Source organism: Trichosurus vulpecula, chromosome 2 (genome assembly GCF_011100635.1).
Source record: "Trichosurus vulpecula isolate mTriVul1 chromosome 2, mTriVul1.pri, whole genome shotgun sequence".
In the NCBI taxonomy this organism is placed as follows: Eukaryota; Metazoa; Chordata; class Mammalia; order Diprotodontia; family Phalangeridae; genus Trichosurus; species Trichosurus vulpecula.
The window spans coordinates 143,260,035-143,275,153 of record NC_050574.1 but is presented as its reverse complement, the minus strand read 5'-3'; the positions used below and the strand labels follow the sequence as shown (position 1 = coordinate 143,275,153).

At 36.9% G+C, this 15,119-nt stretch overlaps 1 pseudogene; it reads left to right on the top strand.

The window, feature by feature from the left end:
* Positions 1–257: 257 nt before the first annotated feature.
* LOC118836774 lies at positions 258–782 on the top strand (annotated as a pseudogene).
* Positions 783–15,119: the final 14,337 nt, after the last annotated feature.

Sequence of the window (15,119 nt, the reverse complement as noted above, 5' to 3'; positions counted from 1 at the left end):
AAAGAGTGGGCAAAAGAATAAATCATAGAAACAATGAATAACTTCATTCAAGAGAATGACAATAATGAGACAACATACCAAAATTATGGGATGCAGCAAAAGCTCTTCTTAGGGGAAATTTTACATCTCTAAATTCTTACATGAATAAAATTGATAAAAAGGAGATCATTGAATTGGGCATGCAACTGAAAAAACTAGAAAAAGAACAAATTGAAAATCCCCAGGTAAGCTCTTCTTTTTTTGTTCAGCTGGCCAAGATGCGAAAAGGGAAGAAGACCAAGGGGAAGTAGGTGGCTCCGGCCCCTGCTGTAGTAAAGAAGCAGGAAGCTAAGAAAGTGGTCAAACCTTTGTTTGAGAAGTGGCCCAAGAACTTTGGCATTATTCAGGACATCCAGCTCAAAAGGGACTTTACTCGATTTGTCAAATGGCCTCGGTACATCAGACTGCAACATCAAAGATCCATCCTTTATAAGCGTTTGAAAGTCCCACCAGCAATTAACCAGTTCACCCAGGCTTTGGATCACCAGACAGCTACTCAACTGCTGAAAGAGGCTCGTAAGTATAGACTTGAGACAAAGCAAGATAAGAAGTAAAGGCTTCTGGCTCGGGCTGAACAAAAGGCTGCAGGCAAAGGAGATGTCCCCACTAAGAGATCACCTGTCCTGAGAGCAGGTGTTAACACTCTTACTACACTGGTAGAAAACAAGAAAGCACAGTTGGTAGTGATTGCACATGATGTGGACACCATCGAGCTAGCAGTCCTACTATCTGCCTTGTGCTGAAAAATAGGGGTTCCTTACTGTAGTTTTTTTCTAAAATTTTTTTTTATTTAATATATTTAGTTTTCAGCATTGACTTTCACAAGAGTTTGAATTACAAATTTTTTCCCCATTTCTACCCTCCCCCCCACTCCAAGATGGTGTATATTCTGGTTGCCCTGTTCATCAGTCAGCCCTCCCTTCTGTCACCCCACTCCCCTCCCATCCCCTTTTCCCTTCCTTTCTTGTAGGGCAAGATAAATTTCTACACCTCAATGCCTGTGTATCTTATTTTCTAGTTGCATGCAAAAACATTTTTTTTTGTTTTTGAACATCTGCTTTTAAAACTTTGAGTTCCAAATTCTACCCCCTCTTCCCTTCCCACCCACACTCCCTAAGAAGTCAAGCAATTCAACATAGGCCATATGTGTATCATTATGTATAACCCTTCCACAATACTCATGTTGTGAAAGACTAACTATATTTTGCTCCTTCCTAACCTATCCCCCTTTATTGAATTTTCTCCCTTGACCCTGTCCCCTTTCAAAAGTGTTTGTTTTTGATTACCTCCACCCCCATCTGCCCTCCCTTCTATCATCCCCCCTTTTTATCTTCTTCCTCTTTTTTTCCTGTGGGGTAAGATACCCAATTGAGTATGTATGGTATTCCCTCCTCAGGTCAAATCTGATGAGAGCAAGATTCACTCATTCCCCCTCACCTGACTTCTTTTCTTTTCCTACAGGCCTGCTTTTTCTTGCCACTTTTATGTGAGATAATTTACCCCATTCTATCTCTCCCTATCTCCCTCTCTCAATATATTCCTCTCTCACCCCTTAATTTGATTTTATTTCTTTTAGATATCTTCCCTTCATCTTCAACTCATCCTGTGACTGCTCTCTCTCTCTCTCTCTCTCTCTCTCTCTCTCTCTCTCTCTATGTATATATATATATATATATATATATATATATATATATATATATACACACACACACACACATACATGCACACTCACATATACATATATACATAAACACACACACATATATATTATATATATATATATAATATATATGCATATTCCCTTCAGCTACCCTAATAATGACGTCTCATGAATCATACATATCATCTTTCCATGTAGGAATGTAAACAAAACAGTTCACCTTTAGTAAGTCCCTTGCAATTTCTTTTTCTTGTTCTTTTTCTTGATTACCTTTTCATGCTTCTCTTGATTCTTGTGTTTGAAAGCCAAATTTTCTATTCAGCACTGGTCTTTTCACTGAGAAAGCTTGAAAGTCCTCTATTTTATTGAAAATCCATGTTTTGCCTTGGAGCATGATACTCATTTTTGCTGGGTAGGTGATTCTTGGTTTTAATCCTAGCTCCATTGACCTCCATAATATCATACTCCAAGCCCTTTGATCTCTTAATGTAGAAGCTGCTAGATCTTGGATTACTCTGATTGTGTTTCCACAACACTCAAATTGTTTCTTTCTGGCTGCTTACAATATTTTCTCCTTGATCTGGGAGCTCTGGAATTTGGTGACAATATTCGTAGGAGATTTCTTTTCGGGATCTATTTGAGGAGGCAATCAGTGGATTCTTTCAATTTTTATTTTGCCCTGTGGCTCTAGAACATCAGGGCAATTCTCCTTGATAATTTCTTGAAAGATGATATCTAGGCTCTTTTTTTGATCATGGCTTTCATGTAGTCCAATAATTTTTAAATTATCTCTCCTGGATCTATTTTCCAGGTCAGTGGTTTTTCCAATGAGATATTTTACATTGTCTTCCATTTTTTCATACCTTTGGTTTTCTTTTATAATATCTTGATTTCTCATCAAGTCACTGGCTTCCACTTGCTCCAATCTAACTTTTAAGTATTTTCTTCAGTGGTCTTTTGGACCTCCTTTTCCATTTGGCTAATTCTGCCTTTCAAGGCATTCTTCTCTTCATTGACTTTTTGGAGCTCTTTTGCCATTTGAGTTAGTCTATTTTTTAAGGTGTTGTTTTCTTCAGTATATTTTTCAGTATTTTGGGGGGGGGGTCTCATTTAGCAAGTCATTGACTTGTTTTTCGTGGTTTTCTTGCATCCTTCTTATTTCTCTTCCCAATTTTTCCTCTACTTCTCTAACTTGCTTTTCCAAATTCTTTTTGAGCTCTTCCATGAGCTGAGACCAGTTCATGTTTTTCTTGGAGGCTTTTGTTGTAGGCTCTTTGACTTCGTTGACATCTTCTTGCTGTATGTTTTGGTCTTCTTTGTCACCAAAGAAAGATTCCAAAGTCTGAGACTGAATCTGGGTGTGTTTTCGCTGCCTGGTCATGTTCCCAGCCAACTAACATGACCCTTGAGTTTTTCAGTGGGGAACCGCAAACTCCTTCCACTCCCACGGCTTTTCCCACTAACCTTCTCTGTTGTCTTTGGTGTTTGTGAGTTGAGAAGTCTGGTAACTGCTGCAGCTCACTGATTCAGGGCACTAGAGCACGCTCTGCCTGGCTCCTGGTCTGGTTGGTCTGCACCGTCCATGCTGGGCTCTGCTCTGCTCCCAGCTCCGTGCGGGATAGACCTTACCCAGAGACCATCCAGGCTGTTCTGGGCTAAAGCCCTGCTTCTGTCCACTATTTTGTGGGTTCTGCAGTTCTAGGATTGGTTCAGAGCCATTTTTTATAAGTTTTTGGAGGGTCTTGGCTGGGAGCTCACGCTAGTCCCTGCTTTCTAGCTGCCATCTTGGCTCCACCCCCTCGGTTCCTTACTGTATTATCAAAGGTAAAGCAGACTGGGTTGATTAGTTTACAGAAAGACCCGCACAGGCATTGCCTTCACAAAGGTTAATCCTGAAGATAAGGGAGCCCTGGGTAAGCTGGTAGAAGCCATCAAAACTAATTACAATGACAGAAATGATGAGATCTGTCATCACTGTGGTGGCAATGTTCTGTGTTCAAAGTTGATGGCTTGTATTGTCAAGCTGGAAATGGCAAAAGCTAAGGAACTTGCAACCAAATTGAGTTAAATGTATATTTGATTACTCCCCTAATTTTTAGTAATGAAGTATTTTTAAATTAAGATATGTACATTTTTGACATAATAGTATAGCAGACTTAATAGATTGCAGTTTAAGGTAAACATGATTTTATATGCACTGGGAAACCGAAAAATTCATGTGACTCACTTTATCGCAATATACACTTTATTGTGATGGAATGGAATCAAACCCACAACATCTCTAAGTTAGGCCTGTATTACCATTATATCTGCCAAGTAGAAGCATTGTTTCTAAAGCTCAAATCTGGTATTCTCCCTCTAAAACACTATGATACCTTATTGTCTCACGGAAAAAATATAATCTCCTCTGTGAATAATTTTAAGTCCTTTACAATCTGGCTTCAGTCTTTCCAGGCTTATTACACATAACTTCGCACATAATATATTCCAGAATTCCAAATAAACTACCCAACTTTTTGCTCCTCATTCACCATATGCCTTGTCCCATTTCTGAGCCTCTGCATAGGCTGCCTCCTATGCCTTAGACCCACTCCCTTTTTCATTTCTACTTCTTAGAAATGCTAGTCCCCTCCAAACATAAGCTCAATTGCTAACCCACACAAGAGGTTTATTCTGATCTGCCCCCTCTAATTACTAGTGCTGCCTGAAATTAGTGTGGTGTAGTGGATAAAGCACTTGACCTGGTATCAGGAAGACTTGAGTTCAAATTCTGATTTAGATATTTGCAAGCTATGATATACCCAGTAAGTCACTTAACCTCTTCTTTTGCCTCAGTTTCTCATCTGTAAAATGGGGATAATAAGAGTAGGCTACCTTCCAGATTTGTAGTGAGAACCGAATGAGGTAATAATGATAAAGCACTTAGCACAGGGTTTGATTCCAGACCATCACAATAAAGTATATATCGCAATAAAGTGAGTCACATGAATTTTTGGTTTCCCAGTGCATATAAAATTATGTTTGTATTTACTTTGTAACTATTTGCCATTGTATTATAGGCATACATGTCATTTTCCCAAATAGAATGTGCACTTCTCGTTGGAAGGTCTTGTTCGTTTTTGTCTCTACCTTAGTAAATAATTGATAAGCATCTGTTGAATGAATGGAAGGCTGAAAAGATGCAAAGAAGAGGAACCCACTAATCCTCAGGCAGCTGAAACTACTTTTGGATATATTTTGCCTTATATTAGGCCTCGATTTGCCACTTCATCACTTGCATCAGTTGTTCTGAATTTTTCTCTCTATGGCCAAATAAAACAAATTTGTCCTACTTCTCAGTCTTGGTCCTGAAGATATTTGAAGAAAGCTATGATTCCCTCATATCTTCTCCTTTTCAGACTAAACATACCAATTTCTCCAATCTATCCTCTTAATTCATGATCATTGTTCCTTTCACTATTCTGGTTTCATCCCCCTGCAGTCTTTCCAGCTTATCAATGCCCTTCCTATATTGTGGCACTCAGAACAAGATACTGCAATCCATGTCATCTGACCATAATTGAATACAGCAAAACTATTAATTTCTTGGTAATTCCTGTGGGCTTCAGGCCTCTCAGCATAATCTAAGATTGCAATACTGGGCATATTAGACAGTATTTTACTTAGTGGAGTTCTGAAGTTCACCAAAACCTTGTAATCTGTTATGATGACCTCTCAATGAACGTATACATGGTTTTTTTTTTGGGGGGCGGTGGACTCTGCTTTCTTTTTTTTTCAATATTCAGCAGACAATGTTTTCATGATAAAGACTATACCAGTAATTTCATTTGTATAGGGAGCTCCCATGTGAGCAAACTCCCTCTACCAAAGTTATCTGGCACCTTCTTTAGGATTTATAGTCTTACAGAGCTGCCAAGATCATTGAGAGATTAAACAGCTGACCCAGGCTCACATAGGTAGTAGGTTTCAGATGAAGAAATTGAGCCCATCTCCTCCTGGTTCCAAAACCAGTTCTCTAACTACTATACCATGCTACAACTAGGTTCTCTTTTATTTCTTATGAGGATTTAACCTAAAATCAACAAAAAAGAATAAGGGCCTGTGCTTTTTTACTTTATTCTCTTCTGTTTTTGAAAACTAGAATAATATATATCCTTCTCTAGGTATATCTCTTGCTGTATGTGCTTTTTCAAAGATCATTGGGAGTGAAATAACAATCATATTTATCAATATTTTTAAATTACTATAAGGGAAATGCAGTTCAACTCTATCATATGAGTAGAATGAAAATGGCATTTGACACAGTTAAGTGTTGCAGTACTATCTTCTTACTTATCTTGAGAAAAGCCAGAGATCAAAGGGAGTGGGACTCCAAGGTCCTGGGGGCAGAGGAGGAAGAGGGAGAGTAGGTAATCAATCAATTCTTTATTTATATTCTGTACATCATAGACTATATTTTCAAAATTTTTTCAGGAAAAATGAAGGTGGGGGACAATCTTTGTTTGAAGGGCTAGGGAAAATGAGGTATTTACTTGCTTGTTTTTATTTTTGAGGTTAAGGGTGAAATAAAGTGCTTTGTAGAGAGAGGAAAAGTAGACAAGGAGGAGAGATTAAAGTTGTTTGGATTGCTATAGAAGAAGAAATGGAATAAGAAATGGGTAGAAGGGTTAGCACCAGGAGAAAAAGAGATATAATAAAATGTAGGAAACCTGGTTTCTAGTTGAGTTCAATTTCTGGATGTTTAACTTTGTGTATGTCATTTGAATTCTCTGAGTCTCCATTTCTTTATGTTTAAATGAACTATTTCTTCCTTCATATTCTGTCTGTTCCGTTTTCTCTGTCTTTGTCTCTCTGTCCTCTCATCTCCTCTGCTCTCTTTCCTTCCCTTCCCTCCCCCCCTCTCCCCATTTCTCTCTTCTCTTTTTCAGTTCTATTCCTACCTATTTTTCTTACTTAATTCTATACAACTCTTATCCTCCTTTGGCTTACCTGAAATGAGGTAACAAATCATGAGTATCAGGGAAGAATGAATCATCCAGCCAGTTAATTTATTGCTGCTTACCCTGGGTTCTGAAATCACTAATTATATATCTCTCTACAACTCACCTTTTGTTTCTTTTGATGTATGGGAAGCTTGAAGTCAGAGGCTAGAGCTCTAGTTAAGCCTGTGAGGATGAGAGAGATGAGTAACTGAAGACTTTGGTAGCAATAAGTATGCATTTAAATCTGACCTGTATGAATAATTAGGCAACTTTTTCCCCAACAAAATAACAGCCTTGAGAGAACTAGAAAACTACCTTGCTCATTGATGGTTACTACCCAGTGATCAAGAATTATATCACTGTAGTCCCTATGACTCTTCAGAAAAGTCCAAGGCAGAGTGAGCTCCCTCTAGCTAGAATTACAACAAACATACCAGGCTGGAAAACAGTTATTGAACTCCCTGAACAGAATATCCAGATTCTAAGGGGAGAACACACAACTGGAGTTTTTCATTTCTTCTACAACTTTGGCATTTATTGTGCATTCCTCATTTCATTCATGCTGGGTTTGATTATGATTCCAAGAAATATTTTTAAAGTCTTAAATTTACAGAACATCAATATTTAGAGGAATTTTTCTATATACATTTTAAAAACACAGGCAGCCAAGCATGACTAACATAATACTCCTATTTAAACCTGTCAGCACTTCTTCCTCCAACCAAAACAGTTTCCTCCCTGTTCTTCAGATAATGGATTTTTACTTACACACATCAAATCAGAAATCCTATCAGCATTTTTTACACTGACTTTTCCCCCCAGAATGAGATAAAACCCATAAATCTGAAAGAAATGCCTAAATAGATTTATTTATATGCAGTTGGTCTATTCTTGCATGTGGGAGAAGCTGAAGGATGGAGTTAACTTTTAACGAGACAATCTCTCTGCTCAGTTGGAGACAGACAAACATGCAAATAAGGCTGACAGACAACGTACTGATTATATGTGGTTTGGGATTTTATAAAGACTCTTTCATGGCTGCTAAAACTTTATTTTTTTGGGGGAAGGGATGCCAGGGATTGTTAAAAAATACTATTTTCTCTATTTTAAATTAATAAGATTAAAATTTCTACATATGCATAAATGCAGATTCTGCCTCACTGTTCTGATTTTCCTCCAATTAATGCCACCCTACAGTACCAGAAGAAAAGTGTACTTTATTAACTAAATGAATCTCCCTCCAAATAAATATCTTTCTAATAACATGCAATTCTTTCAATTTTTTCTACTTTCTAGTAAATTTTCTCTTTCTTTGAAACAAATACACAAAGTTTTTTTTTTTCATCATCAACACAATTATTTATTTATTTATTTATTTTTAAATTAATTTAAATTTATTTATTTAACATATTTGGTTTTCAGCATTGATTTTCACAACAGTTTGAATTACAAATTTTCTCCCCATTTCTACCCTCCCCCCACTCCAAGATGGCTTATATTCTGGTTGCCCTGTTGCCCAGTCAGCCCTCCCCTTTATCACCCCCCTCCCCTCTCATCCCCTTTTCCCTTCCTTTCTTGTAGGGCAAGATAAATTTCTATGCCCCATTGCCTGTGTATCTTATTTTTTAGTTGCATGCAAAAACTTTTTTTTGTTTTTGAACATCTGATTTTAAAACTTTGAGTTCCAAATTCTCTCCCCTCTTCCCTTCCCACCCACCCTCCCTAAGAAGTTGAGCAATTCAACCTAGGCCACACATGTATCATTATGTATAACCCTTCCACAATACTCATGTTGTGAAAGGCTAACTACATTTTGCTCCTTCCCAACCCATCCCGCTTTATTGAATTTTCTCCCTTGACTCTGGCCCCTTTCCAAAGTGTTTGTTTTTATTACCTCCACCCCCATGTGCCCTCCCCTCCATCATCCCCCCCTCTTTTATTTTTTTTTTATCTTCCTCCCTCTTCTTTCCTGTGGGGTAAGATACCCAACTGAGTATGTATGGTATTCCCCCTCCGGTCAAATCTGATGAGAGCAAGGTTCACTCATTCCCCCCTCACCTGCCCTCTCCCCTCCTCCCACAGAACTGCTTCCTCTTGCCACCTTTATGTGAGATAATCAACCCCATTCTATCTCTCCCTATCTCCCTCTCTCAGTATGTTGCTCTCTCATCCCTTAATTTCATTTTATTTCTTTTAGATATCTTCCCTTCATCTTCAACTCACCCTGTGTCTGCTCTCTCTCTTTTACATGTATATCTATATATATATATATAAACACACATATATATATATACACATACATACACATACATACTTATACACATAGATATATACATACATACACATTCACATATATATACATAAACATATATATATATATATATATATATATATATATATATGCATATTCCCTTCAACTACCCTAGTACTGAGGTCTCATGAATCATACACATCATCTTTCCAGGTAGGAATGTAAACAAAACAGTTCAACTTTAGTAAGTCCCTTGCAATTTCCGCTTCTTGATTACCTTTTCATGCTTCTCTTGATTCTTGTGTTTGAAAGTCAAATTTTCTATTCAGTTCTGGTCTTTTCACTGAGAAAGCTTGAAAGTCCTCTATTTTATTGAAAATCCATATTTTGCCTTGGAATACACAAAGTTTTTAATCGCTTAATATACCTGAGTAGTCCTAGAAAGTGCTAAAGTGAAATCTTTAATTTCATTTGAAAATATCATGAAGATACCTGATTCACATGCAACTCAGGATGCTTTTCCTGTTACTTTGATATCTATGACCACTATTGTTACCATCATCACTATCTACTGTTAGATTCTTCTAAGTTAGAAGAACTCATGATTTCCTATTGTTTCCTCTTGTCTCACAAATGAGTCAGCATTTCAGAGACATCTTCCTTTGTTTCTGTTCAAAGGGAGAAAGGAAAATCTAGAATCAGTGTCATCTTGGTTTACAGCCATTTTCTTTTACTGATTCATTTATCATCATCGACTTTGACACTTTTGACTTTCCTCTTACCCTTCTCTTAAGTAGTCCTAATAGCAGGACTCCTAAAGGTCTATTTGGGACTTGTAGAACCTAAAAATTTCATTCGCCACATGAAAACTGCCATCTCTAGAAGTGCCGTCATGGTGGGCCTCATATTGCCTTAGAAAACCACAAATTAACATTATCTATGTTGTATCAAATCTTTATTTTTTGTTACACATTTCCCAATTAAATTTTAATCTGGTTTAGGCCACTCTTGAGAGGGCCTTGAGTCCAATATCTCTGAACTATAGCACTACGTTTTAGCTTCCTCACAGTTGATATAGGGGAGTTGATTTTATTTCAACATTTTTTTTTGATCTTTAACTGTAGGTTGCTTCTTCACTGTAGGTGAATAAATATAATAGCAGCAACAACAAAAAATGATAATAATACTAACTTTGATGATGATGATGATGATGAAGAAGAGGAGGAGGATAGACAGCTAGGTAATATAGTGGATAGAGTAGTAGACTTGGATTCAGGAATACCTGAATCTCTGACCAGCCTGAGAAATTTACTAGCCAAGTGAACCTAGACAAGAAACTTAAACTCTGCTTCAGTTTCCTCGTCTATCAAATTTGGGTAATAGCCCTGATCTCCTAGTATTATTGACAGGATCAAATAAAATTTTATTTGTAACATACTTTGAAAACCTTGAAACATTATAGAACTGATAGTTATTATTAATATTATTAGCAGCATTATTAATTACCATAATCATCACCATCATCACCATCAACTTGGAACCATAGGACCTGAATTTGAATCCTTCTCTGCCACTTAATAGGAGTGTGATCTTTAATAACTCACTTGACCTCCATTGTTCTTAGTTTCCTTATCCATAAAATCAACAGGTTAGAAACACTAAGGTCCCTTCTAGAACTAGAGCTATGGTACTATGGTCATATATTTAAAAGGCAATTTATATTTTAATTACTTTCCATATAATTCCTTTTAGGAGGCAGCTAAGTGGCTTAACGGATATAATGCTGTGCCTGGAGTAAGGAATTCAAATCTGGTTTCAGAAACTAACTAGCTATGCAATTCAATTAACCCTGTTTGTCTCAGTTTCTTATCTATAAAATGAGCTGGATAAAGTTGGCAAGCAGTCTTTGTCATGAAAACGGCAAATGAGTTCACAAAGAGTTGAACATGACTGAACAACAATATACATTCCTTTTATGCTCTTTTCCCTAATTTTCCTTTCCTTTTTTCCCTCTAATTTTTCTTTCCTTAATTTTCCTCTTCTTTTCTTTTTCTTATTTTAAAAATTATTTTATGTGCAAATGACTGAGGATACTTTATTTTAAGTATCCTCTTGACACCATGTCAATTTTCAAAGTTTAAAATGGTCACCATGTTAATAGTTATCACTTTTATAGCACTTTTACATAATTGTCTTCTTTTATCCTCATCATCACCCCATAAGTTAGGTTCTACAAGTACTAGTATCCACATTTTACAGTTGAGGAAACTGAGGCTTAAGAATTTAATTGATTGCCCATAGTCACTCAGCTAAAAAGCATCAGAAGTAGGATTAAAATGCATGTTTTCCTGACTCTAGGCCTTTTATTCTTTCCTTTAAGCTATGTTTCTTCAAAACAAGGGACTCAGATAATATATATTGATATAAGGTTAGGTCTATAGATAAATAGATACATTTGAAGAAGACATTCATTAGTGAGTTGTGGTATCTTTACTGGAGTAAAACTGAATCATGTATACTCATTGATTATTGGGCTATCATTTTCATGTCTTTAATCAAATTCTCCCCTTTATTCAGCAATGTATGGTATATATGGATACTACACTATAAACCATGTTGTAAAACTAATATAGAAATGTTAAAACCTCAATGTTTGAGCTTAAAAAGACTTTAGAGAATATATAGCTTAACTCACTTATTTTACAGGAGAAACTGAGTCCCTGATCTGGGAAATGACTTGTCCAATGTATCACAAAGTAGTGGCGGCGTATGATCTGGAACCTAGGAACCTAGGCCTCCCATGCCTAATCAGCAGTCAAATGATGAATATCTGGCCAGTGGAACCAGATGGCTCTGCAAGAGAAAGTGAGGTTGGTGACCTTGCACAGCCCTCCCCCACTCAAATGAAAGTCAACTACAAGTCATGTCATCATTTTTCTGATGTCATGGTACTCTTTGAAAATGAAGGACAAATACAAGCTGTGAGTAGTCTGAGCTACTGGGAACCCAGCCAGTTGGGTAACTCAGCTCTTCCTCTTGATTTCCCACTCCTCCTCTCCAAAGGAAGGTAAATTTTGATGGCTGGAAGCTGCCCAATTAACTTTGGGATTACTGGCTAGATTCTTTCCTTCCTTCCTTTCTCTGTCTCTCTCTGTCTCTCTCTCTCTGTCTCTTTCTCTCTTTCTTTCATTTTCTTCCTTTCTCTTTTCTCAAAGACCAAACCTTTAACCCAATTTACTCTGGAGCTCATAGATAGGACCACAATAGGTCCCTGTCCAAGATCCATTTAATGGCTATATTTTGGGCCCTCCTGGTTCAGAATGAATGTGTGTAGTAATTGTTTCTCTCTTGACCAGCAACCCTGAGGGTTGTCCCCTCCCAGTTGGATTTGTTTTTAATTAAAGAGCCATCTCTTGACTCATTTCTTAAAGAGGCCTATTCACTGAATGGGCAGTATCTCACTCAAAGTGAGACCTAAAAAGACCTTAGCCTGAAAGGGCCAGGGTCTCCCAATGCATCCTGGGCCATATCCAGTCATCCAGGTGAATATCTAGCCACTTGACCCAGATAGCTCTGGAGGAGAAAGTGAGGTCAGTGACCTTGCACAGCCCTCCCTCGCTCAAATCAAAGTCAACTGCAAGTCATGCAACCATTTCCCTGATATCAGGATTCTCTTAAAAATGAAGAACAAACAAAAGTGGTGAACTATTCCTTTATATTTTGCTGCCTTATATTTTTCATTCTATTTGGAGAAAGGAATGCAAGTACTCTCAGTAGACAGATAAAGTAGAATGGGAAAGGGATAGAGATAGGGATAGGACTTACAATTTTATTGGTATAGAGAACTCTCAAGAGAGGACATTACTTCTGACAATAAATGTTGTCTCTTCCTCTGAGAAATAATTTCAGAGACTGGCTAGAGCCCAGAGAAGTTAAATCACTTTGATCATGATCTTATATACAGTGTCAGAAGTAGAAGTAGAACCCATCTTCCTGACTCTGAGGTTAGCTTTCTATCCACTCTACCATAAAACTCTGATTCTTTTGAAGGAACAAAGGAGCATTTTAAGAGGGATACTAACTATTTTAGATCACCATTGGGTAATAAATAACCATGCAAACCACTAACAGAACCCAAGCATTTGATGTCATTTTAACAAGATCTGAACCTGTATCTTCAGAACTTAAGATCTTCAGATCTTAACTATATTAGTAGTCCTGCATCTTTAATACTGTCATTTTCATTTTCCTTACTTGTATTTAATCTGGTGATGTCATAAAGAAGAGGTCCATATATATTTATCCACATACTTATATGTCACATCCTCCTCTTTTTGTCTTACAATGAAAAGTACATTTACTTTCCAGAGCCACTCAGGTGGCACCATGTGAAAAAGTGTGGGACCTGGAATCAGGAAAACCTGACTTCAAACCTAGCCTCAGAAATTTACTAACCACATGATCTGGGTAGATCACTTAACCTTTGCCTGCCTCAGTTTCCTCAACTACAAACTGGGGTTAATAATAATATTGACCTCTCATGGTTCTTGTGATAATAAAACAAAATAATATTTGTAAAGTGCTTCGCAAACCTTAGAGCTCTATATAAATGGTTTTTCTTTTTCTTCTTTCTATTGATGTTATTATGAACTTATTTTGTACCTCTCTTTATGGTCATTGAGTTAGAGATGAACTCAATAACATTCAAGTTTTCTTCTAATCTTTATCTATACTGCTAGATTATCTGACTTAATTTTTCATGTTTCTGAAATTTGAGTATTTTAGAACAGAAAATTAATTCACCAAAAAAGATAAAATCTACCATGTCATAAACTATGATGTTTGCTGATTGAATTAAATATATGGAAATCCTTTCAAAGAGCCACATTCTTGAATTTGAATTCTTCATCAGGTAAAAGGGAAAGAGAACTGGTATGACAACCTTTATGCATCAGAATGCCTTAATCTAAGACCAGCACAGATTTCTCCATTTCATGTTTGTGGAGAATGACATAAAGATGGAAAAAGATCCAAAAGGCAAAAGAACCTGAAGAATGACTTTGGATTCAAGAATTGTTTGGTTTTCAACCATGCAAGGGATCAACCATGTAATTTATTTGGGATTTAACAAGAACCACAAATACCATTTCTATTTAGTTAGTGAGTTCATGCTACTTACTCTTCTTCTCAATCCAGATTGATTTCTATAAATATCTATAAATCTTGTGGTAACATTCTGGAGTCATCAACTGTATGACTAACTCTGAACAGAAAGGGCCAAATTGTCAACAAATACTATGGTTATATGTGCTTTCCTCACTCTTTCCTTATGTTTCTCTCTATCTCTTTATGTTTCTCTGACTCTCTTTCCTTCTCTGCATGTTCTGTCTCTCAGTCTCTGTCTCTGTCTCTGTCTGTCTCTCTGTCTCTCAGTCTCTGTCCCTGTCTCTGCTGTCTCTGTCTGTCCCTGTCTCTGCTGTCTCTCTGTGTGTCTCTCTCTGTGTGTCTCTCACTGTCTCTCTCTCTCTCTCTCTCTCTCTCTCTCTCTCTCTCTACTCTCTCTCTCTTTCTCTCTCTCTCTCCTAATTAACCAATTAACCAGTTATCTGTATATCTTTTCTACCTTTTTCTTTTCCCATTTTACCTTTTTTTTTCAGCTCAGGATATTTTATACATTTAGAGCAAAAAAATAGCCTTAAGGTCATTTGGGATTGAAGACTTGGGGAGTCAGTAAATATACCTAGTTTTTTAAAGGCAGTGCAAAAAATGGCTCTCAGATAAAATTTGATTTATTAAGTGCCCCTAATAAATGTAGTACACCCAGGGTAGAATCTAAACAGACCCAGATATCATCCATTCAGATCCTTCTTAGTGAAATGTGCTACATCAATACAGACCAAATGGTAGAAGGGCAAAGGATGGTCAAGAATTTAAACATAAATACACACATGCAAACAGATGCACACACATATGTACACATTGTTTTCCTATTATTTAGTCTGCATTGTAAACATATATGCACACATGCATTAATGCCTACATACATACCTATACATATCAAGAAATAACATAACCATGAAAGTTAGCACATAAATAAAAACATAAGTAAAATATTTATGCAAGGTACATATGGATGTTTGCAATAAGAAGTATATGAAAAAGTTCAGATTATAGATTTGTCCCAGTC